This window comes from Lissotriton vulgaris, chromosome 1_1, assembly GCF_964263255.1.
Source record: "Lissotriton vulgaris chromosome 1_1, aLisVul1.2, whole genome shotgun sequence".
Classification (NCBI taxonomy): Eukaryota; Metazoa; Chordata; class Amphibia; order Caudata; family Salamandridae; genus Lissotriton; species Lissotriton vulgaris.
Window position 1 is genome coordinate 64,540,544 of NC_141685.1, and position 22,091 is coordinate 64,562,634.

A 22,091-nucleotide genomic window follows, 5' to 3' on the forward strand; every position below is an offset into this window, starting at 1 on the left:
GGGCTGGGGAGGTTTGAAGGAGTGATGTGGAGATCTGGTCTGTGGTGATTTTGTTCCAGTTTCTTTGTAGAGTTGGTTGGAGGTGGATGATGGGTTTCGGCTTGTTGTAGGTGAAGTGAACGCAGCTGTGGTCAGTCCAGAGGAGATCTGAAGTGTGGCTGAAGGAGACATAGTTGCTGGAGGTAAAGATGGGGTCGAGAGTGTGACCTGCGATGTGGGTGGGGGAAGTGACCAGTTGTTTAAGTCCGAGGTTGGCGAGGTTGTCTAAGAGGGTGGCGGTGTTGCGGTCGTTGATCTTTTCAAGGTGGAAGTTGAGGTCTCCCAGAAGGATGTAGTCTTTGGAGGGGAGCGCGTGTGGGGTGATGAAGTCCGTAATGTCTTCACTGAATTTTGCGCGTGGTCCTGGTGGTCTGTAGAGGAGGGTGCCTCTGAGTGTGGTCTTGGGGTCGATGTGGATCTGGAAGTGAAGGTGTTCGGAGTTGGCGAGGTTGGCATCAGAGCTGGTTGAGATGCGGATTGTTTTCTTATGGACGATAGCGATTCCACCTCCTGTATGGTCGGTGCGGTCCTTGCGTGTGATCTTATAATCATCAGGGATAGCGATGGCGATGTCAGGGGCGGAGGAAGCGTTCATCCATGTTTCCGTTAGGAAGGCGACGTCAGGAGAGATGGTGTCTAGTAGGTTCCAAAGGTCAATGGCGTGCCTGTGGACTGAGCGGGTGTTGAGAAGGATGCATTGTAGGTGGTTGGGGTCGGGAATCTGTGGTGTGGTCGTAGCGGAGATGTTGTCGGTGCCGCTGAATTTGCAGGAGAAGCAGGAGAACGGGCCATGGGTGCGTCCAGGAGCGGCTTGGACGCAGTTGGGGGCGCGACCGGGGTTAAGGGCTAGGAGGGTGGCGGCATCGTAGGTAATGCGGGAGGGCTGGGCAGCGCGAGGGGCAGGGGGTCTGGCACTGGGCGCGGTCCAGGCGCGGACGGGCGTAGACGGGCTTACCTTTGGCGCACCTTCGGCGTGTCCGAAGCGCGTGGACGCTGCGCGTGGGGGCATTGGCCATAAATGGATGGTGGAGGGGGTGGAGCGTGGGAGGGGCGGCTGGGAGGCGGGATATGGGAGGAGCCACGGGCTGCCGAGGGTAAACACAGCTACAAAGTAGGTAAACAGTGAAAATGCACTCTACAATCGCCTCTTATCTGAAAAATCAGCAGTAGTGCGCAGAAGGACCTCTATATAGTGTCAGCAGGCAAGTACTAGCGAGCGCCGAGTACAATCCAGAGAAAGACAATTAAAATAAATGAAATCTGCACAAAAACGATACCGAGCGCTGAGTGCGCTTAAGCAGCAGGCAGGCAGGCAGGTAGGCAGGAGCGAATGCAGCCAGCAGTGAATTCAGCGTCTGGGGGAGGCAGAGGGCGAAGGGAGCAACCGGACAGTAAAGAAAAACAGGTTTTCCACACTGAAAACGACTCGGAGGGAATGTTATGCTAGCTGCCGAATAATTTCACTGTAAATGTGATAGGGTCTTGTAGTAATAGCAATGTACAATGCAAACAAAATTGCGTTATCTGATGTACCTGTTTAACATACTACGAGTAATCGAATGTGCATTCATTGAGTAACCATCTAACAACCAGGAGATAGGAATTGTCAGGCGATATTGGGATTTAATCCATAGTGAGTAAAGCAGTAACATGCATCTGAGATAAGAGAAGCTAATACTTACTGATTCAAGAGAAAGAGAAACAGGTATCATGTACGACAATTGACTCCGTACATTTCTCCCAATATACCTACAGATACGGTGTAACCATCCGTTCCTTGAAACCCCAGCAAGAGAAGTCCTGAGGAAGGTGCCACAGAATCAATTGTACAGCACCGAAACGCGTCGACGCATTGTTTTTTGTTTAAAAGAATCCAGTCAGGGCCGGGTAAAACTTTAGATGGGTACCTTACTTTTCCACTAAAGCTTTATAGTAGTTGAATTGGTTCAGGCCATTGGATCTGGTTACATTCAGTGGCAGAGATATCTGGAAGCCACATTGATACAAGGGGTTTTGTGACTATATGTAGTTCAGTTTGTCGTCTATCCATTGTCAATATGTTTTAGATATGTCTCTACTTATCGTATATTGTAATATTGTGTCTGTATAACACTATTGTGTCTGTGTAACACTGTTTTGTATTTTTATCCCTCCAAGGTATTTTTCCTTGGATTTTAAACTGTATTGTATTGTATTGTATTATATTGTATGTTGGATTTATATAGCGCTTATAACCCAGGGGTCTCTAAGCGCTTGCCTTGGGAACCCGTCCTGGCTTTTCCCTGTGAGATAGCCCCTACAGGGCATCCCCAAGGTGAAAGCCAGGCATCCCGCCGCGGGGGGCCGTTGTGGAGATTAAGCAAGCTTAATGCCCAGAGTTGCAGAGTGTGAACCCATGATTAGGTCAGGCACCGAAGCGAGAATTATCGAGTCCGTGGACATTTGAGCTCAAGACCCTGCCGCGTCGGGAATAGAACCCTGGTCCCGGGTCTGACCTCTGCTTCAGGGTCTGCCTGCTCTAACCAGTGAGCCACACTTCTCCACTTCTGTATTGTAAAATTGTATGAATTTGCTTTGCTTTTTATTGCTTGATTGATTGGTTGTTTAATAAAAACAGATTGTTAACGATTCTATTTCTTTGTGGAAACCCGTTTTTATATTCCTTAAATACATATTGTACTGTGTGACCTTTTTCTCTAACAAGAAAGGTAGTAGTCATCGGTTGATCAGTAGACTCCAGGGATTCCCCTCTTGACTAACACAATTTTTTTCCAGACAGAAAAATTAGACTGAAAAGACCCACAAGACTCTGGGTGCAGCAGAAGCAGCCAAGGCGTATGCTGGTTTTTTACTAACTGGGGGAAACATACAATTCTTCCCTCTGTTAGAAAATGCTTTCCTCTTCCCTCCCCTGCTTCACCCATCTACCCCCAACCAACCACATGTTTATATCTACCACCTGCTTAAAAAAAGTGGTAAATAAAAGCAGAAAAACAATATGTAATAGTGAATGGCATGTAGTTTGACAGGCAGAAGAATCTGTTCCCCGTGGCAACTCCCCAGTCCATGGCGTCAAACTTTTAACTGCATGTTACTGGGATAAATCTACCACAAAACAATTACATGAGATTTTTCTGCCACCCCAGTACTGTGCAACTTCTAACAAGGGGCTATGAGAGATCTTGGACCGGTCCTGTGACCTGGAGGGTCACACCAAGTGTGCCCTCATTAAGGGCAGAGGACTGTCATGGGTTTAACAGCTAGAGCGGTAGTGGAAATGCACCCTGTTGTAAGGATCAATAGCCGGATGAGATATTTGCATCATGGTCAGTGGAGTGGCTTTCTATTTATTTATTTGTTGAGTTTATAAAGCGCGTCAGCTACCCGCAAGGGTTTCACGGCGCTAAAAGGCAGAAGCAGCCAGAACTATCCAGTAGGATGTTATTGGTTAAAGAGCCAGGTTTTCACAGCTCTGCGAAAGCGAGCGTGACAGTTCTCCATACGGATGTCCAGAGGAAGGGAGTTCCAGAGTCTTGGTCCCAAGTTTGCAAAGGAACTGCCACCCATTCTGGAAAGTCTGTACTTAGGTACGCAGAATAAATATTGAGAAGAGGAACGGAGAGAGCGAGAGGGGGTATAGAGTTTGACTAAGGACTGAAGGTACAAGAGGGCTACCCCAGCCTTGATCTTGGTGAAACAGATGGCTGCCACTTTGTTTGCCTGATCTTTCATGGATAAGCCATTGTCGATGGTCACACCAAGATTACGCACATGTTTGGACGGAAAAGGTAAGGAACCTATGGCAGACGGCAAATGTCTCGGGCTCCAGAGGTCAGGTTTGTTCCCAAGTACCAGAACCTCGGTCTTACCGCCATTTCATTTGAGCAGGTTGCGATTCATCCAGCTGGATATTTTGCTGAGACCTGCTTACAGAAGAGAGGTAGAGGTTGGGTCAACTTGGTATAAAGAGAAGACTATTTGAGAGTCATCAGCGTAAGTGAATACATTCAAGCCGGAATGTTGTGCAATGTGAGCCAGGGGGGGGTAACATAAAGATTAAAAGGGAGAGGACTAAGTATTGAACCCTGTGGCACACCATATGGGGAAGAATACATTTTAGAAGTGGAGGAGTGGGAAAAAATTTGAAAGGTCCGGTCCATCAGGAAAGATATAAGCCAATCCAAGGCTTTTCCACCGATGCCAGTGGCCGCAAGGGAACTGAGGAGGATACTGTGAGATACAGTATCGAAAGCTGCACTGAGATCAAGCAATATCAGTGCAACTGTTTCACCTCGATCCAATAGCAGGCGGAGATTTTCTGTAACGCCAAGGAGGGTGGTCTCGGTGGAGAATCCCGGACGGAAACCGGACTGAGAGGGATGTAATAAATTATTTGTTGCCACAAACTGGGGCTGGTGCAGGTAGATGTGCCTCTCTAAGATTTTGGAAAATGTAGGAAATAAAGAAATAGGGCGGAAGTTAGAGGAAACGTTGGGGTCAGCAGTAGGTTTTTTCAATAGCGGGGTGACCATTGCGTGCTTCCAGGGACTGGGAACAACAGCAGTGTTGAGCGAGTGATTAAGCAAAGTACATATCGTCAAGAGCTGGGGGGAATCCAGAGAGCGCAGTATTGGGACGGGCAAAGGATCAATCGAAGAGAGCCTGACATAACTTTGCTCAGGATCTCCAGAAGGGTAGAAGGGTGGAGATAAGGCAAGGACTGGAGTGAATCAGAGGACGGCACAGACGAGTCAACAACCTCCCCGGTATCAAAAAGCGAGTTCACCGAGGTTTTGCTGTCTCTTTGGGCAGAAATGTCCTGGTAAATATTCTCAATTTTAGAGATGAAGTACTGAGCAAGTTCATCGCATTTACTGCTTGATAGAGGGGGAAGGGTAGCCGTGGTCTGAGAACCAGCGAGGTCTTTAACCACACTGAACAGTATTTTAGATTTATTAACGGCTTCAGAGATAATTCTGTTGACATAGTTAGCCCGCGTCGAGGCACGGCTTTGTGGTAGCGCTTCAACTCAGTTTTATAGATGAGGCCAGCTGAGGGGGGAGTAGTCCCTTCTCCAGACGCGTTCCAATTTTTTACATCGGGATTTGTCAGTTTGAAGCGTCTCGTTATACCACGGGGCAGGTGTTTTGTGAATTGTCATTTTCTTATGAGCAAGAGGAAGACAGGTGTCAATGGCTTTCTGGAGCCAGGAGTTCACGGCACTGGCCGCGGTTTCCATATCAGCCAGGTTCGGTAGACTGGTGGGCAGGTTATCGGCCAGAGCATTGTTGAGAGCAACAATGTCTAACTTTTTCCAGTCTCTCTTTCTGACACTCGCTGGGGCTATACATTTAGGCAATACTACAGTGATAGCAACGGTAAACTTGAATAAATAATGATCAGGCCAGAGGACAGGTAAAGCTGAGGAACAATATAACTGAGGAATATTGGAAAAGATAGGGTCAAGAAAGTGACCACACCTATGGGTGGGTCCCTTATTATGTATAATAAGATTCATAGAAGCGAGGTCAGCAATAAGATTGCAGGCCACGCTGTTTTTTGGGTCCTCCAAATGCATGTTGAGATCGCCAACAACCAAAAAGTTGCTGGACGCTGGGAGAACCAAAGCTATGTAATCCGAAAGCTGGGCCAGCCAGGAAGTAGCCGTGCCCGGGGGATGGTATACTAACAAGCCAGTAAGAGTGGTCTTGGGATGCAGAGCAAGCTTAAAATATTCTACTGACACACCCATGTAATGCTCCATTTCTATACCTGTGCCCAGACTTTGCAATAACATCAAGTGAATGTTTAGGGTGTTGGTGTGCGTAGCATAAATGCAATGTGAGAGTGCCACAGAGTAAACTGCATCATCTGCCTGCCAGTTGTGTATACAAGTGGGACCATCTAACCCTCTTTTATACTCTAGTTCAAAGTCCTCTGTTACCAAGGAATAAAGTGCTCTACAAAGAACTCAGGTGCCTGCTGTGACACCAGGGATGGTGTCAGCCTATCTAAGTCGAGGGGACATCACCTGCAGGCTGAATTACTTAATGGAGAAGCTGTGTACCTGTCCTGAAGAGCCTAGAAGTCTGCCTAGAAGCCTGCCTGTCTGGTGAGAAAGGGAAGGGAGTTTGACTATCCAGCAGGAGGACAAGGCTGTCCTGAAAGAAGCAAGGTCCAACACATCCAGTTATCTGTAGGGCGAGCCGGAAATCCATCCAGCAGGACCAGCTAGTCTGAGGGACCCCACCCCACCAAGACTCTCCCAACAGTTCAAGGCAGAAAATAAAACTCTACGAAAACATGATTGTTGAGGCCCAGTTGGACGATTGTGTGCTGCCAACTGTCCCGTTCAAGGTTGCATTTTCCAAATTCCTAACACAACAGAGTCTGAATCTACTGACTTCCTGGAGAGCCTCTGTAGGGCTTTTAGCTGCTGAATTTCTGACTACTCTGTGTCAGAGGCCCATGAGGGACTACAACTACTCCAGTGTCGAACACCCTGTCTGAGCTTACGCCTGTGATCCAGCCGCCCACAATGTGGGCTCAATTGCTGATGGTCGGGCCTCCAGAGGGGGCTGCACTTACAGACAGGCCAGGTGTGACTGCTACCTTGGGACTGCTGATCTTCAGGCAACTGCAAAGAAAAGACAAAGTGGGTGCCCTACTGAATGCAGCACTATACCCAGGACAAAAGCGCTCCACAAAAGCCTGCTAGTGGGCCTTTGCTCTCTCGAGTCTTCGGGCGTGTCATTCAAGTGTCCGGAAACAGGAAAGAGGCCCAGACAAGACTGACTCATCCTGTGAAAGAGTAAGACATTTACGACAGAGCATACACACATTGGGGCGTCTGGAGTGACAGAACTGACCCTATACTATATTCATGATACTCCTAAATGCCCCTAGAGGGGAAGAGGGGATCAGAACCGGACGCACCTGTCTGCAGCACATGGTAGTCTGGCATGCCTGCACTATCTTTTCACCCAGACTGTCCATAAAGATGATTTTAGAGCCGCTACGCACATAGCAGGGGGAATCTCAGACCATTCGCTGGTGGAGGTGCAACTTGTTGGTCCGGTTGTGGACTTCATGCTACCCCCAAGGGTTGATCCGTGATATTTGAAAAGACAAGACGTTCAAAGCTTGTATGAGCAGACTTCGATTTTAGGGAGAACGGGCGGCCTGTTGAATCAGCTTGCGTGCTATAGGATGAATTCAATCCAGGACACTGACAACAAGGGGGCGGAAGTACTGGGAGAGAATTCCTGAAAGACCTGACCCTGACAATGCTAACGAATGAGGACCGAGACGCACTAGACCAAGACCTGACAGTAGACTAAATAAATAAGACAATAGGAACCTTGCAAACAGGGCACGCGACGGGGCCTAATGATCTCCCCATAGATTTATATAAAAGCATGAAGGATAAAATCAGGGAGGTTTCAGACTGCCTGAAAATAAGGGTGTCTCCCAGAGGACCAAAGAATGTCTGAGGTGGTGGTCATCTCAAAAAAGGACAAAGCAGCAACTGAGTGTGGGTCTTATAGACCTCTCTCCCGCTTAATTTTGAGACTAAGGTCCTTGCGTACGTCCTGGAGATATGCCTGCAGACAGTTATTGCAACAGTGGTTCATCCTGATCAATCGGGATTCATGCCACACCAGGGAACGCGCTTATATCTCCGGCACCTTAATGGCATACCACATCCAACAGGGGATTCCTTTGCTGAACCAGTGGCGCTGCTGTCAAGCTCTTGTATGTGGACCCTCTAGTGCGCATGCGCGTCAATAAAACATCCTCCCGAGTTTTTGCCGTCAGACAGGGATGTTACTTGTCTCCTATGTTCTTCTCACGTGCGTGGATTCGCCAGGACCTCTCCTATGGGGTATTCCAGTTGATCAGGAGTGGGATGAGAGAATCTCCCTCTACGCTGATGTTTTGCTGTAGGACAAGTAATCAGCCTTCTCGAGTGAACAAATCCTACACATTTTTCACATATTTAGAGATTATTCAGGATTATTCCTGCTGGAGACAGGGACCCTGCGGCTGCACTCTAGGTGCACAGTTCGGGAGGCACTACATGGCTTTAAATATTTGGGCGTGTTTATTACAAGAGAGTCACAGGCAGAAGCATACTTCCGAAATTAGACCAACTTTGCTGGGACACCCCACACTTGTGGGCGCTCCCGCTTTCCTTACTTGACCGGGTGGTCCTATTTAAAGTGATGACCCTCCAGGGTCTCCTGTACATCGTGAAAAAAAATGTCCTTCAAGATCCCACCAAACATTTTCTTTCAAAGGGTAGACCGAGAACTTTGGCTCCTGTTGTGGGGTGGTGGCACTTCACGCTGAGTAAGGTGCAGAGGGGAATTTATTAAGGTGGAATGGCGTCCGAAGCATTCACAAGTATTACTGGGCCACGCAGCTGATGGCTGTCAACAACTGTGTGTTTGTGGACCGTGAGGATCCTACTAACCCGGTAGATAGATTGACCATGGGCAAGAGAGGTTACCCCACCCTGGTGCTGTATCGAAGAAAGTATGAGTGCACCCTACCTACTCATACCTAAACAGTGGTAAGGGTGTGGAGAGAGGCTACCAAGTGTTTAGGCTGAGAAGGTAAGCTGACTGAAATTATTCCACTGTATGGTGGTGATCTCTTAAGTGCAGTGGGAGGATTACAGGGCTTCACAAAATGGGGATTGATTAGCTTAGAGCGGCCGGGCGATGTGTGGAGAGGACAGGCACTTGTGCCCTTCACAATCCTACAACAAAAGTATGAATTAGGTGACTAAAAACGGTTCTGACATTTGCAGGTGGGTCACGCTCTGCAAGGTCACATCTGGGAAGGGGAGAAGTTGCCTGATTCATCCCCAGCTGCTAACTAATCCCCTGACCGAAAAAGCACTCTCAACCATCTATAGGTAGTTGATCTACAATTCTCTGGATCCCTTGGGGATGTTTCAGGCGGCCATTCAACAACTTCCAAAGCTGGAGTTTGTTTTTAAAAAGCAATAACTAATGACCCTCACACCCCTGGAACTGTCTCCTTGATTAATTTACTCCCAGGAAGTGTGATTCATTTAAAAACAAATTCTCATCACGACTGCCAGGTATTCCCTGGTGGTCCTGAATAAGAGAAAAATACATCAAACAGCCTGATCTAGAGAGGAAGGGCCGTCCGATATATTTACAGGCAGACCATCCGTTTGTTGGACAGGATACTCCACCACCCTTGTGAAGGAGTACCCTGCTCATCAAACTCTAAATCAAGACCTTTATCTTGTCTGTGCTATGCATGTATCTCTAGGTCTGCTTCATTATGTCCATCAGACTTTGTATTATCTACCTGTTATTGAGGCTTGTGTGTTTAGCACAGGTTTAATCTCACGGTCTGCGTGTGTGTGTGGGTTTATTTGAATCCTGCAGTTTAATCTGCACGTGTTGTTTATGCGGTGTTATGTGGTGTTGTCACACCCTTGTAATTATAAAAATTATGTTACAGGCGACCACGTGTCTCTTGCCTGTGACTTCTGAGGAAGTAATGGTGCACAGTTAACAGCAGCAACAATGCAAAGTGTCAAGAGCCTGATTTAGAGTTCGCTGGCCGGGTTACTGGCCGGGTTACTCAGACACAAACGTGACAGATATCCTGGCCGCTGTATTACAAGCACCACTGAATATAATATAGGGGAGCCTCATTTCTTTCTTTCGTATTTTCTATGTCCCTTGTTTTTATTATCTTTATTTTACTCTTTTTTTTCTCTCTTATTTCTTTTTCTGTTTCTCTCTATTCCTGGTGTATCTTTCATTCATTTCTTAATTTAAGAGTGCTCAGCCTCCTAAAGCATTTTATTCATTCATTTGCATTTCTTCTTTCCTGTCATGGGGATGACTGCACAGATATCCTTACAAGTAGGATCTTTTCAATTCTGCATGAACCTGTTTACTAATGGTCCTAGTTGAAGGTGTCATTTAGAAGTTAAATATATGTTTCTAATGTGAGGTAGGGTGGGTATGTGTGAGAATGTGCGTGAGAGAGAGAGAGAGAGAGAGTGTGTGTGTCTGTGTCTGTCTGTCTATGTCTGAGTGTGTGTGAGTACTTGAGCGTGTGGAGCTGGCTCTCACTAGGTCTATACCAAAAAGAGTGGACCAGCAAACGCAAAGCCGTGTACCCTACCGCTGCGCCACCAGTGTAGGAAGCTGGCTCTCTATATACTATACCAAAAAGAGGTAGAGTGTGTCGTGTACCCTACCGCTGCGCCACCAGTGTAAGAAGCTGGCTCTCTATATACTATACCAAAGAGAGGTAGAGTGTGTCGTGTACCCTACTGCTGCGACACCAGTGTAGGAAGCTGGCTCTCTATATACTATACCAAAAAGAGGTAGAGTGTGTCGTGTACCCTACCGCTGCGACACCAGTGTAGGAAGCTGGCTCTCTATCTACTATACCAAAAAGAGGTAGAGTGTGTTGTGTACCCTACCGCAGCGCCACCAGTCTAGGAAGCTGGCTCTCTATAAACTATACCAAAAAGAGGTAGAGTGTGTCGTGTACCCTACCGCTGCGCCACCAGTGTAGGAAGCTGGCTCTCTATAAACTATACCAAAAAGAGGTAGAGTGTGTCGTGTACCCTACCGCTGCACCACCAGTGTAGAAAGCTGGCTCTCTATATACTATACCAAAAAGAGGTAGAGTGTGTCGTGTACTCTCCTGCTGCGCCCCCAGTGAAGGAAGCTGGCTCTCTATAAACTATACCAAAAAGAGGTAGAGTGTGTTGTGTACCCTACCGCTGCGCCACCAGTGTAGGAAGCTGGCTCTCTATATACTATACCAAAAAGAGGTAGAGTGAGCAGAGAGTCCAGTGGATCCCCAAAGGCTTTACAGAGGCTCAAGTAGATAATACTAATGCTCTTTTGTGGTAGTGTGGGGGAGCAGGTAAACGTATACGAGGGTAGTTTTAAGCATTTGTTGTAAATGTAAATGTAAATGTGGCGTATTTGTATAGCGCGAACAGTGACCCGGAGGCATCCCGGCGCTTGTACTCCTACCACAAAGGAACCCCTCCTGGCTTTTCCTTGTGGGGTGTCCACTCCTGGGCATCCCATGGTGAAACCAGGCATCCCTTGTGTATCAGGGGGCCTTTGTGGAGACTAAGCAAGCTATTGCCCAGAGTTGCAGCGTGGGACCCATGCTTAGAATCGGCACTGAGGCGAGAATATCCGGTCAGAGGAATTTAAGCCCGAAACCCGCCGAGGCGGGAATCGAACCCTGGTCCCTGGCCAGCGTTCTGCATCAAGGTCTGCCGCTCTAAGCATTGTACACACACAGTGGCACTAAATGACACACAATCAATGAATAAATCTGAGACAAATTTATACAAGCATTTACAATGCAATAGGTTTCGCATTGACGTGAGTTTGAGCTATTGACATTGCAAATAAAAATGCCTTTTATTTAATTTAAATTTTTTTTAAAACATAAATAAAAGGCATTGTTATTTACAATGTCAATAGCTCAGACTTGTCACAATGCGAGACCTATTTCAATGCTTGTTTTCATTGGAATCTAAATGAGCATCTTAATCTGTAGCTGCACAATTATTCTGACCTAATTTCAATTACTCCTGAGCATTTCAGGCTTTTTGTTTCTTTGTCCCCTCACACTTTTACTCGTGCTGCATTTTCACACCTGACAAGTGCATTTTGCTTTGTAACTAGTTCCAAGGAAGGAGTAACAGCGAGGGTGTCCGAACAGCAACATAAGAAGAGGGACAGTAACGTCAAAGATGGAGGCTGAGACGAGGGGCGAGAACAAAGGAGAGGACCCGCTTCCCTCTGGAGGTTTGAGGTTCAGCAGAAGAGAGGACAAGGGAAGGAACACTAGAGGGTGTGCTGTGATCCAAGGGAGAGGTTGAGACCAGATAATAGTGGATCGAGCAGATTGCATAGAGAAACGAGTATGTCGATGGGTCGGGCCACTATACTTTCGATCCCTATATCTGTCACAGAACGGACTGGGCGCAGACGGGCAGAGCAGCACAAACACAGTGAAACAAACAAAACAATAGCCAGTAGTAGTGTTCTTGAAAAACCCGATGTTAAATCCCAAACTTGCAAAGTTAAATGTGAAACTACAAGACCCAGAATGAAATACGCTGCTGCCCAAAAGAACAGGACTGGCATTAGGGGCCACCCAATGCATTTACCCACTTGGCAGCTAATATCACTTTGTGAGGTGGGATAATGACGGTAATGTCCATCTGCATTTGATCAGTGATACAAATGTAGTAGCATGCAGGACCCTTTATAATAGCAGAAATCGTCCTCCCTTTCGGCGTGTGATGTCACAGTCTAAGCCCACCCCCTACCTTATTATGTTGTGCACGCCCAACCTCTGCTTGTCGCCAGATGCTCGAAGTGAAGATGAGGCGACACAACTGTTTGTTGACATTTTTAGGGAAGAACTACATAGAACTCAGCCCCAAAACCTGCTCTCGCAGTCAGACCAGCAGCAGGATGAAACGAACTATCCTAATGGGGTGAGCAAGGGTGCCCAGCTTGGAGGTTCCCGCCAGCTTACCGGCCCCGGCATCCTGCGCCAGCAGCCCCGGTCATGTAACTACAATTTTAAATTAGGAAAAACATTACCAATTTAATAAAATAATTATTAGGCATCTGCCTGCAGTAGTATGCACTACACTCCTGGCAAAGACTGAGGCACGCAATCGGCGGAAGGTGAGAGGCGAGGGTGTCATCCGCGCCGACTGGGGGCGCGTGAGTCACCGTCTACTGCTGATGCGTCCCTAGAAACCAAATCCAAGCCCATGCCACTTTCTGTAAGGAGGCAACTCACTCATCACCTGCCCGTCCCCGAGGACTCCGCCTGCACGCCCCCATGCGCGTGCCTCTTAAATTACCGGATCCTTCGTGGAGAGGTAGTGCATGGAGGATGCAAAACTGGCCCCAAAGCCTGGCATGGATCATCCTTCACAAATACATCTGAAAGATAGTTCAGTGAGTTATCCTCCTGCTGCTGACATCTATGACCGCTCTGCAATCACAGACTTTCGTTAAAATGTGTACCATAGGAATGAGGTGTTAGAAAGGGTTTTTACAGTGTATCCGAGATAAGGTTTGTGGCTGTAAGCGCTATATAGATAGCACAATATTATATATTCTCGTTGTCCGCTTCCCAGGGTTTGTCTACAACAGGGCCATTTGGACCTGAGAACAAGTGCCGGTTGGCGGCAGTACAGCCAATGGCAAGGTTAGGCCGCAAAACCGAAACCACGGTTGTAGCGCAGGAGACGCAGTCGCCGTCCGCGCGCACGTTGGCTGTCCCTGTGCAAGCTGTGATGAGAAGACACGCCGAACCGAGGTAGGGGATATGTGTGTGTAAGCGCCGGGGGGTTCAGTATGTATGTGTGTGTGTGTGTGTGCGTATGTGCGTGCGTGCGTGTGTGTGTATGCGCGGCTGCAGGGGGGTTGGGGGGTTCTCTATTTTTGTGTGTGTTTGTGTGCGTGCTTGTATGTATGCGCGGCGGGGCGGGGGGGTAGGGGGGTTCTCTATGTGTGTATGTGTGTGAGTGTGTGTATGCGCGGCGGCGGGGGGGGTCTGTATGTATGTGTGTGTGTGTGTGTGTGTGCGTGCGTGTCTGCTTACAAGGAGCCATGGGAGACAGGAAGCGCGTGTGACCTGATCCGTTTACACGCGCGTGCACATCACTTGTCTCCTGTCTCCTTGAAAGCAGAAATGATTACAATAGAGTTTCGCAGCGACGATCGCTTCGCAATCGGTTCGCAGTGCGAAACCTAAAAAAATAGTGAAAAACGTGTAAATGCAGCTAATAGCAATGGATGGAACCGATTCATCCCAAGTAGACAAGAGCAGAGTGTACTTTCATTTTGCATATTTTTAAGAATGCGGACGATACTGGAGCGCTGCGGTTGTACAACAAGGGGGCCACTGTCCTTGAGCCCAAACCTGGGTAAGACCCCTGACATGCTCCTGCTGTGCGGTGCCTTTGATGACTCCGGAAGGATGAGTCGAGGGTGTCTGCCTCTTTGATGCCACATTAAAAACATGTTCCCCGTGTGCACAGAGCACGCCAGGCACAATGGCATATCTAGTCTTTTAACCTAAAGAGTTCTGCACCTGGGCTCCAGAGTGTGGGCTTTCTGCAAGGTTTGAGGGGGATACAAAAAGCAAATATAATCCCACCTGGAATAAATAACGTTATTAATTCTGTTAGACGGACCGGGAGGGTCGGCCGAGGATAAGGGGAGAGGTCTCCGGGGAGAGCCGTCTCCAGCGATCGTACAGACAAGTAACTTCCCCCCCACAGACGGACACCACACAAGGGTAAAGTTCAACGAGACTTTATAGGCAATTCTTTAAGTACGATAGAATGGTACAAGGAGGTCTGGACTCAGAGGTCCCCTCGATTCTGGTCTCTGGTTTGGGAAAAAGGTAGCGGGACAGTCTTGTTACCAAAAGATGGAAATAGCTCTCAATCCTCGAGCTCGGCGTTCTAGATGATCGGGCCGCGGCGGAGCCAGCAGGTCCCGAGATGGACGAAGGAAAACGACGGTCCGCGGCGGAGCCAGCAGGTCCCGATGAAGATGGTGGTTACAAACGGTCCGCGGCCACGCCAGCAGGTCCCGACGACGATGAAGGATACGAAGGTTACGAAGGTTGCGGCAGCGCCAGCAGGCAGGACGATGGTGCACAAGGCAGAGCTACGGCAGCGCCAGTAGTCCGTCAAGGATGAGTTCTTCTTTGCGTCTCTCAACTCCAAGATACAACCACCTTCCTGCTCTGGAGCTGCCCCAGTTATAGGGCTGGTGTTCTTTGATGTCCGGACCCTCGCACTTGGAGGTCGGGAGGTCCGGGATGAGGGAGACCAGACACCCAGCAGGAGGGTGGAGCCAGCGCCCAGGGAGGCGATGGGCGAACGGCACTTGGCGGGGGAGAGCCATCGACACCTCCTTCTCCCATTGACTTGCCAAGTAGCCCGCTCACCTCCTGGGTGGATGGTGGTGCCAGGATGTCTGAGGCCTGGCTAGGCCCAGGGTTGAGGTCGATCGGGGGCCAGGCGGCCTCGTGGTGGAGTGTCCAAGATGGCGCCCAGGCTGGGCGCGCGGGCCAGTAGTGGATCGGGCCCACGAGGTCGATATGTTCAGAGGCAAGGGTCCCGGAGGGGACGGAAAACGTGCAGTGGTGGTGGGTGGCACTTGCGTGACCGGGCTCGGGCCTGGTCGGGCCGGGGGAGAGCGGCCCTTCATGTGGCCTGTCCAACATGCGTCCCCCCCAGCTGAAGGCGGGGAGAGTCACCCATCCTCTTGGGGACTCTCCTCGTCGAGGCGGAAAAACCGGGACAGGCCATCTGCGTTGGCGTGATCTGGCCCAGGCCGGTGTTCAACAGTGAAGTCCATCCCTTGTAGGGAGATGGACCAACGTAGTAACTTCGGGTTTTCCCCCCGCATCTGCATCAGCCACTGCAGGGGTCGATGGTCGGTCTGCACCCGAAAGTGTGTACCAAAGAGGTAGGGCCGGAGCTTTTTGAGGGCCCATACCACAGCGAAGGCTTCCCTCTCAATGGTGCTCCAGCGTTGCTCTCGGGGTAGGAGTCGTCTGCTGATGAAGGCCACTGGCTGATCAAGGCCTTCGGTGTTCACTTGAGACAGGACGGCCCCAATGCCATGGTCGGAGGCATCCGTCTGGACGACGAACTCCCGGCTGTAGTCGGGGGCCTGGAGCACAGGGGCGGAACACATGGCGGCTTTCAATCGTTCGAATACTGTTTGACACTCTGGGGTCCAGTTGACTTTCTTGGGTTGATTTTTGGACGTGAGTTCTGTGAGGGGCCCCACTATAGTACCATAGTCTTTCACGAACCTTCGGTAATAGCCCGTGAGGCCCAGGAAGGCCCGTACCTCGGTCTGAGTGATGGGGGGCTGCCAGGACTGGATGGCGGCAATTTTGATCTGCAGAGGGGCCACCAGGCCGCTTCCCACCTGGTGCCCGAGGTAGTCAAGTCAAGTCAAGTCAAAAACCACTTTATTCGATTTTGTTAAAAATCATAAAAGCATACTACAGTATTTAAAAACAATCCAAATACGGTAAAAATATTTCATACAGTGCATTACAGTTAAAAACAATAAAACAATCAGATTAAATGAACTCATCAAGTGCAAATAAGCTATCATCTTGTGCAAAAAAGCAGTATATACCACATTCTTCACTGACCCCACTACTGGGTTTGTGATTTCCTCTTCCTAATCCGCACCGAGGCAACGAGGTAATTTGCAACACTAAACATTACCAGAGGTGACTCAAGCATTTGTAAAAACAAAAGGGCAGGTTTTGCCTGCGTAAATGCTTTCGCTTTCAACAACGGTAACAAATACTTTTGCCTAGGTACATGATAAAAAGGGCAGAATAACATAAGGTGCATATTATCTTGTGGGGTAAAATTATCGCATTTGCATACAGGTGCCCGAGGTAGGTTACAGACCCTTGACCAATTTGACATTTGCTGGCCTTGATCGTGAGGCCAGCTCGCTGAAGGGCTTGTAGCACTGCTCGGAGGTGGTGGAGGTGCTCGGGCCAATGGTGGCTGTATACAGCGATGTCGTCTAGGTAGGCGGCGCTGAACCCTTCGAGCCCCGCCAGGACCTGATTGACGAGCCGCTGAAATGTTGCTGGAGCATTCTTCATGCCGAAGGGCATGACCTTGAAATGGTAATGGCCATCGGGGGTGGAAAAAGCAGAACGTTCTTGGGCCTGGGGGGTAAGGCCGATCTGCCAGTAGCCCGCCGTCAGGTCGAAAATACTGAGGTAGCGGGCAGCTCCCATGCGGTCGATTAGTTCGTCTGCCCGGGGGATGGGATGGGCGTCTGTCCTGGTGACCGCATTCAGGCCCCGGTAGTCGACGCAGAACCGGAGTTCTGGTGTGGCGCCGGGAGCGGCTGCTTTGGGGACCAGCACGACCGGGCTGGCCCAGGGACTGTCTGAGGGCTCGATGACCCCGAGCGTGAGCATTTTGGCTACTTCTTCCTGGATGCAGGCCCGTACCCGATCTGGCACGCGGTAGGCCCGGTGGCGGATAGGGGGGCTGTCCCCCGTGTCCACATCATGCACACACCAGGAAGTGACACCTGGGGTGAGGGAGAACAGGCTGGCGAACTGCAACAGAAGGACTCGACACTCCTGGCGTTGTTCCCGGGTGAGGGTCTCCGAGAGTCGGACCCCATCCACGGAGCCGTCTTTCTCCCGAGTCCGTAGGAGGTCAGGGAGGGGCTCGGAGTCCTCTTCAGCCCCATTGTCTGTGGCCATCAGGAGGCTGAGTTCTGAACGCACAAAGTGGGGTTTCAGTCTGTTAGCGTGGAGGACCCGGAGGGGGTTCCGGGAAGATTCCATGTCGATGAGATAGGTGGCAGGACCCTTGCGCTCGACTACTTTGAAGGGCCCCGTCCACTTGTCTTGCAGGGCGCAGGGTTCGGTGGGGGACATCACCCATACCTGCTGCCCAGGTTCAAATTCGATGGAGGAGGCATTCCGGTCATACCACTTTTTCATGTCCTCTTGACTGGCCTCTAGGTTGGCTTTTGCCAGCTCTCTGAACCGCCGGGTCTGGTTGCGGAGGGTTAGGAGGTACCTGAAGACATCTGGTGGGTTCTTTAGAGGGGGCATTTCCCAGCCTTCCTTGACTAGGCTGAGCGGCCCCCGTACTGGGTGTCCATACAGCAGTTCAAACGGGCTGAAGCCGAGGGACTTCTGGGGGACCTCTCGATATGCGAAGAGGAGGCACGGCAGCAGCACATCCCACTGGCGACGGAGGGGCTCTTCCAACCCCCCGATCATCCCTTTGAGCGTGCGGTTGAACCGCTCAACGAGTCCGTTTCCTTGAGGGTGATAGGGGGTCGTGAAGCGGTAGGTAACCCCACACTGTTGCCAGAGGGACTTCATGTATTTAGAAATAAAGTTCGTGCCTCTGTCGCTGACGACTTCTCGGGGGAAGCCCACACGGGAGAAGATCCCCATCAGAGCCCGGCCGACTACCGGGGCTGTCACAGTTCTCAGGGGAACAGCCTCGGGGTAGCGGGTGGCGTGGTCCACTAGCACCAGGATGAACCGATGGCCTTGTTTTGTACGCGGGTCCAGGGGCCCCACAATGTCTATTCCGACCCTCTCGAACGGGGTGGTGACCACGGGAAAAGGTTGCAGGGGAGCTTTTAGTTTGCGGCCGCTCTTTCCACTGGCTTGGCACGTGGGGCAAGATCGGCAATGTTGGTGTACATCGTTCCTCATTTTGGGCCAGAAGAAGTGGGTCACCAGACGACTGTAGGTTTTATCTTGACCCAGGTGTCCCGCCAGGGGGACATCGTGGGCCAGGTTTAGCAGAAAGTCTCTAAAACGGAGGGGCACCACTAGCACTCGGCTGGCCCCCAGCTCCGCGATTCTTTGCTCACTGTACAGCAGATCATTGTCCCAGTAGATCCAGTGTGTTCCGGAGGTATCCCCTGCGCTTTGGGCGAGCGCTTGCTGGCGGAGTCCCTCGAGGGAGGGACAGGTCTTCTGTTCTTGGCGAAATTGTTTTTGCGTGGGCCCCCCTTCTTGAGGCCACTGGTCGAGGTTAGCGAGGTCTGGAGATTGAGCTGGTTCTGGGGGGACGCCACGGTCGGTGGTTTCGGCTGGGGCGACCGGAGGCGGTGGCGCCGGCCATTCGGGTTCCTCTGGTCGGGGGTTGGCACGGGCGGCCATGGACCGTGTGGTGACGCACGCCCAGTCCGGGACGCCTAACATCCCCAGGTGTTCTCTTCGTTCTACGGCTGCCCACGGGGAGCTTTCGAGGTCATTCCCCAGGAGGCAGTCTACGGGGGCATCGTCTCGGACCGTTACTTTCAACATGCCGGAGACCCCTCCCCATTCGAAAGGGACGCAGGCCATCCGACACAGACTTTCCGAGTTATCGGCTGAACGGACAGGGCAGAGAATGTTTGGTAGATACTGTTCTGGGGTCACCAGGTGACAGCGGACGGCTGTGACAGTGGCCCCGGTGTCGCGAAGGGCTTCGGCCCGGCGTCCATTGATGCTCACCCATTGGCTGTACTTCTGGGTGTTAGCGGGTAGGGGGACCCGCGGGACCATGTCTTTCCCCCCTAAGCATGCTAGAGCCATGGCGGCTGGCTCCCATTCTTGATGCTCCTGTTCATATTCTTCTTGTTCCTCTGAGATCTGTTCCTCCCCCAGAGCAGCAGCGGCTACTTGGCGGGGTCTTGGGCTCTGGTACTGGGGGCAGTTTGGATCGTTTGCATAGTGGCCGACTCGTTGGCATCGATGGCATGTAACATTGGCTCGGTATCCCGGTCGCGCCGGGGTGCTGCCCCGGTTGGCCGGGGGGGTGGTGCTGGTAGCGGGGGCGACCGGAGCGTTGTCTCTTCCGCGTCCTTGGCCTCCTCCTCCTCCTCGGGGACGGTGCTGACCATTGTTGTTCCGGTTCTGTTCGTAGGACCCATTCCGGCCCACTCTGGTGATCTCCCACCGGTCAGCTTCGGCTGCCAGCTGCCGGGGGTCAGTTAACTTGCTGTCGAGGAGGTGCTGGCGGAGTTCAATGAAGCAATTGTTTGATAGATGCTCCCATACCATGAGATTGAACAGCTGCTCGTAGGTTGTGACCTTGCTTCCTTTGATCCAGCCCTCGAAGGCTCGGCTAAAATATTTTACATAGTCCACCCAAGTTGTACCCGGGATGCGGGTGCAGTCTCGGAACCTCTGACGGTACATCTCGGGTGTGAGGCCATAGCGGGTGAGGAGTGCAGCTTTCATATGGTCATAGGAGGTCATCTGGTGGTCCGGGAGCTGTAGCAGGGCGTCGCGGCCCTCATTGAGGAATCTCCCCCATAGACCGGCTCCCCAGTCGCTTCTATCGATCCGGTGTGCAGTCATAGCGATTTCGTAGGCCTTAAACCATTGCTGGATGTCGTCCTCTCGGAAGTATTCTCGAACGACATCCTTGGGGATGTGTACCTTTTTCTCTGTTGCCCCTGGGGTGTGGGGTTGCTCGGACACCCCTACCTCTTTATTCTGCTTGCGTAAGTCGATCTCCGCTAATTTTCGCTCGTGTTCATATGCCAGTTTTTTTTCCTCGAGCTCCCTTTGTCTCTGTTTCTCCTCTCTTTCTTCTCGGAGACGCAGGTGCTCTAAGTTTATTTTTTGTTCGGCCAACTTAAGTTCAACGTCCATTTTGAGCCGGGCCATTTCTAGCTCGTGTAGTCGGGTTTTTTCTCGTTCCTGGATCTCGTCTTGCGAGAGACCCGTTCTTCGCTCTTCAGGGGCCGTGGTGGTTTTTGCTGCGATGCTTTGATCGGGGGTTCCGGCAGCCCCGGTTTCTGCCCAAGACTCTAGGGCATGCTTGAAATCGTCTTTGGTACTTAGTCTGGTGGTAGCGATACCCAGTTCGATACAGAATTGTTTTAGTTCACGATGGCTGTACTCGTCCAATTTCTCCATCTGGAATTTCTCGGTGGATCCGCTTTCTTTAGTTGTCATCGTGATTTCGTCGTGGGGTGAGCTACTCTCTGTACGATTATGCGGTGATTCGGATCGCGCCGCTGGCCACCAATGTTAGACGGACCGGGAGGGTCGGCCGAGGATAAGGGGAGAGGTCTCCGGGGAGAGCCGTCTCCAGCGATCGTACAGACAAGTAACTTCCCCCCCACAGACGGACACCACACAAGGGTAAAGTTCAACGAGACTTTATAGGCAATTCTTTAAGTACGATAGAATGGTACAAGGAGGTCTGGACTCAGAGGTCCCCTCGATTCTGGTCTCTGGTTTGGGAAAAAGGTAGCGGGACAGTCTTGTTACCAAAAGATGGAAATAGCTCTCAATCCTCGAGCTCGGCGTTCTAGATGATCGGGCCGCGGCGGAGCCAGCAGGTCCCGAGATGGACGAAGGAAAACGACGGTCCGCGGCGGAGCCAGCAGGTCCCGATGAAGATGGTGGTTACAAACGGTCCGCGGCCACGCCAGCAGGTCCCGACGACGATGAAGGATACGAAGGTTACGAAGGTTGCGGCAGCGCCAGCAGGCAGGACGATGGTGCACAAGGCAGAGCTACGGCAGCGCCAGTAGTCCGTCAAGGATGAGTTCTTCTTTGCGTCTCTCAACTCCAAGATACAACCGCCTTCCTGCTCTGGAGCTGCCCCAGTTATAGGGCTGGTGTTCTTTGATGTCCGGACCCTCGCACTTGGAGGTCGGGAGGTCCGGGATGAGGGAGACCAGACACCCAGCAGGAGGGTGGAGCCAGCGCCCAGGGAGGCGATGGGCGAACGGCACTTGGCGGGGGAGAGCCATCGACACCTCCTTCTCCCATTGACTTGCCAAGTAGCCCGCTCACCTCCTGGGTGGATGGTGGTGCCAGGATGTCTGAGGCCTGGCTAGGCCCAGGGTTGAGGTCGATCGGGGGCCAGGCGGCCTCGTGGTGGAGTGTCCAAGATGGCGCCCAGGCTGGGCGCGCGGGCCAGTAGTGGATCGGGCCCACGAGGTCGATATGTTCAGAGGCAAGGGTCCCGGAGGGGACGGAAAACGTGCAGTGGTGGTGGGTGGCACTTGCGTGACCGGGCTCGGGCCTGGTCGGGCCGGGGGAGAGCGGCCCTTCATGTGGCCTGTCCAACAAATTCAGACTAGGAAAAACTGCATTCGCTGCTGAAGCGCAGGTCATGTCAGCCGCACCGTAAAGGGTTTACACAATCTCGTTCCCAGCAGTCCTGATCCGAGTCCCCAAACTTTGAGACTGCGGACTCAATTCTCTCAACCCTTGAGTTAATGGGCTCGGTCCACCTCAACCTGCGCCTCAGCTCTCCATCCCGATGCCGAGGCCTGGTGTGCGGGGGACACCGCCTCGAGCGTTCACACCCCCGGTGCTGCATTAACCGAAGGCACCCCGGCCAGAAACACACTGACGTCACCAGAACTGACCCCCTGCACCAGATACACCCCCCACCCCCCGCTTTGCACCTTCTCGATGTGAGGTCTCCTGTCCTTCCC

At 51.3% G+C, this 22,091-nt stretch overlaps 2 protein-coding genes across 2 annotated transcripts in view; both read right to left on the minus strand.

Annotated features, from left to right (window-relative positions):
• The window catches only part of LOC147737284 (uncharacterized), a 1,685,245-nt gene that overhangs the window by 1,643,740 nt on the left and 19,414 nt on the right, over positions 1 to 22,091 (minus strand). The gene's annotated exons all lie outside the window — the stretch shown is intronic.
• LOC147737301 (uncharacterized) overlaps positions 1 to 22,091 on the minus strand; it is a 110,023-nt gene that overhangs the window by 15,032 nt on the left and 72,900 nt on the right. The window lies entirely within an intron of this gene.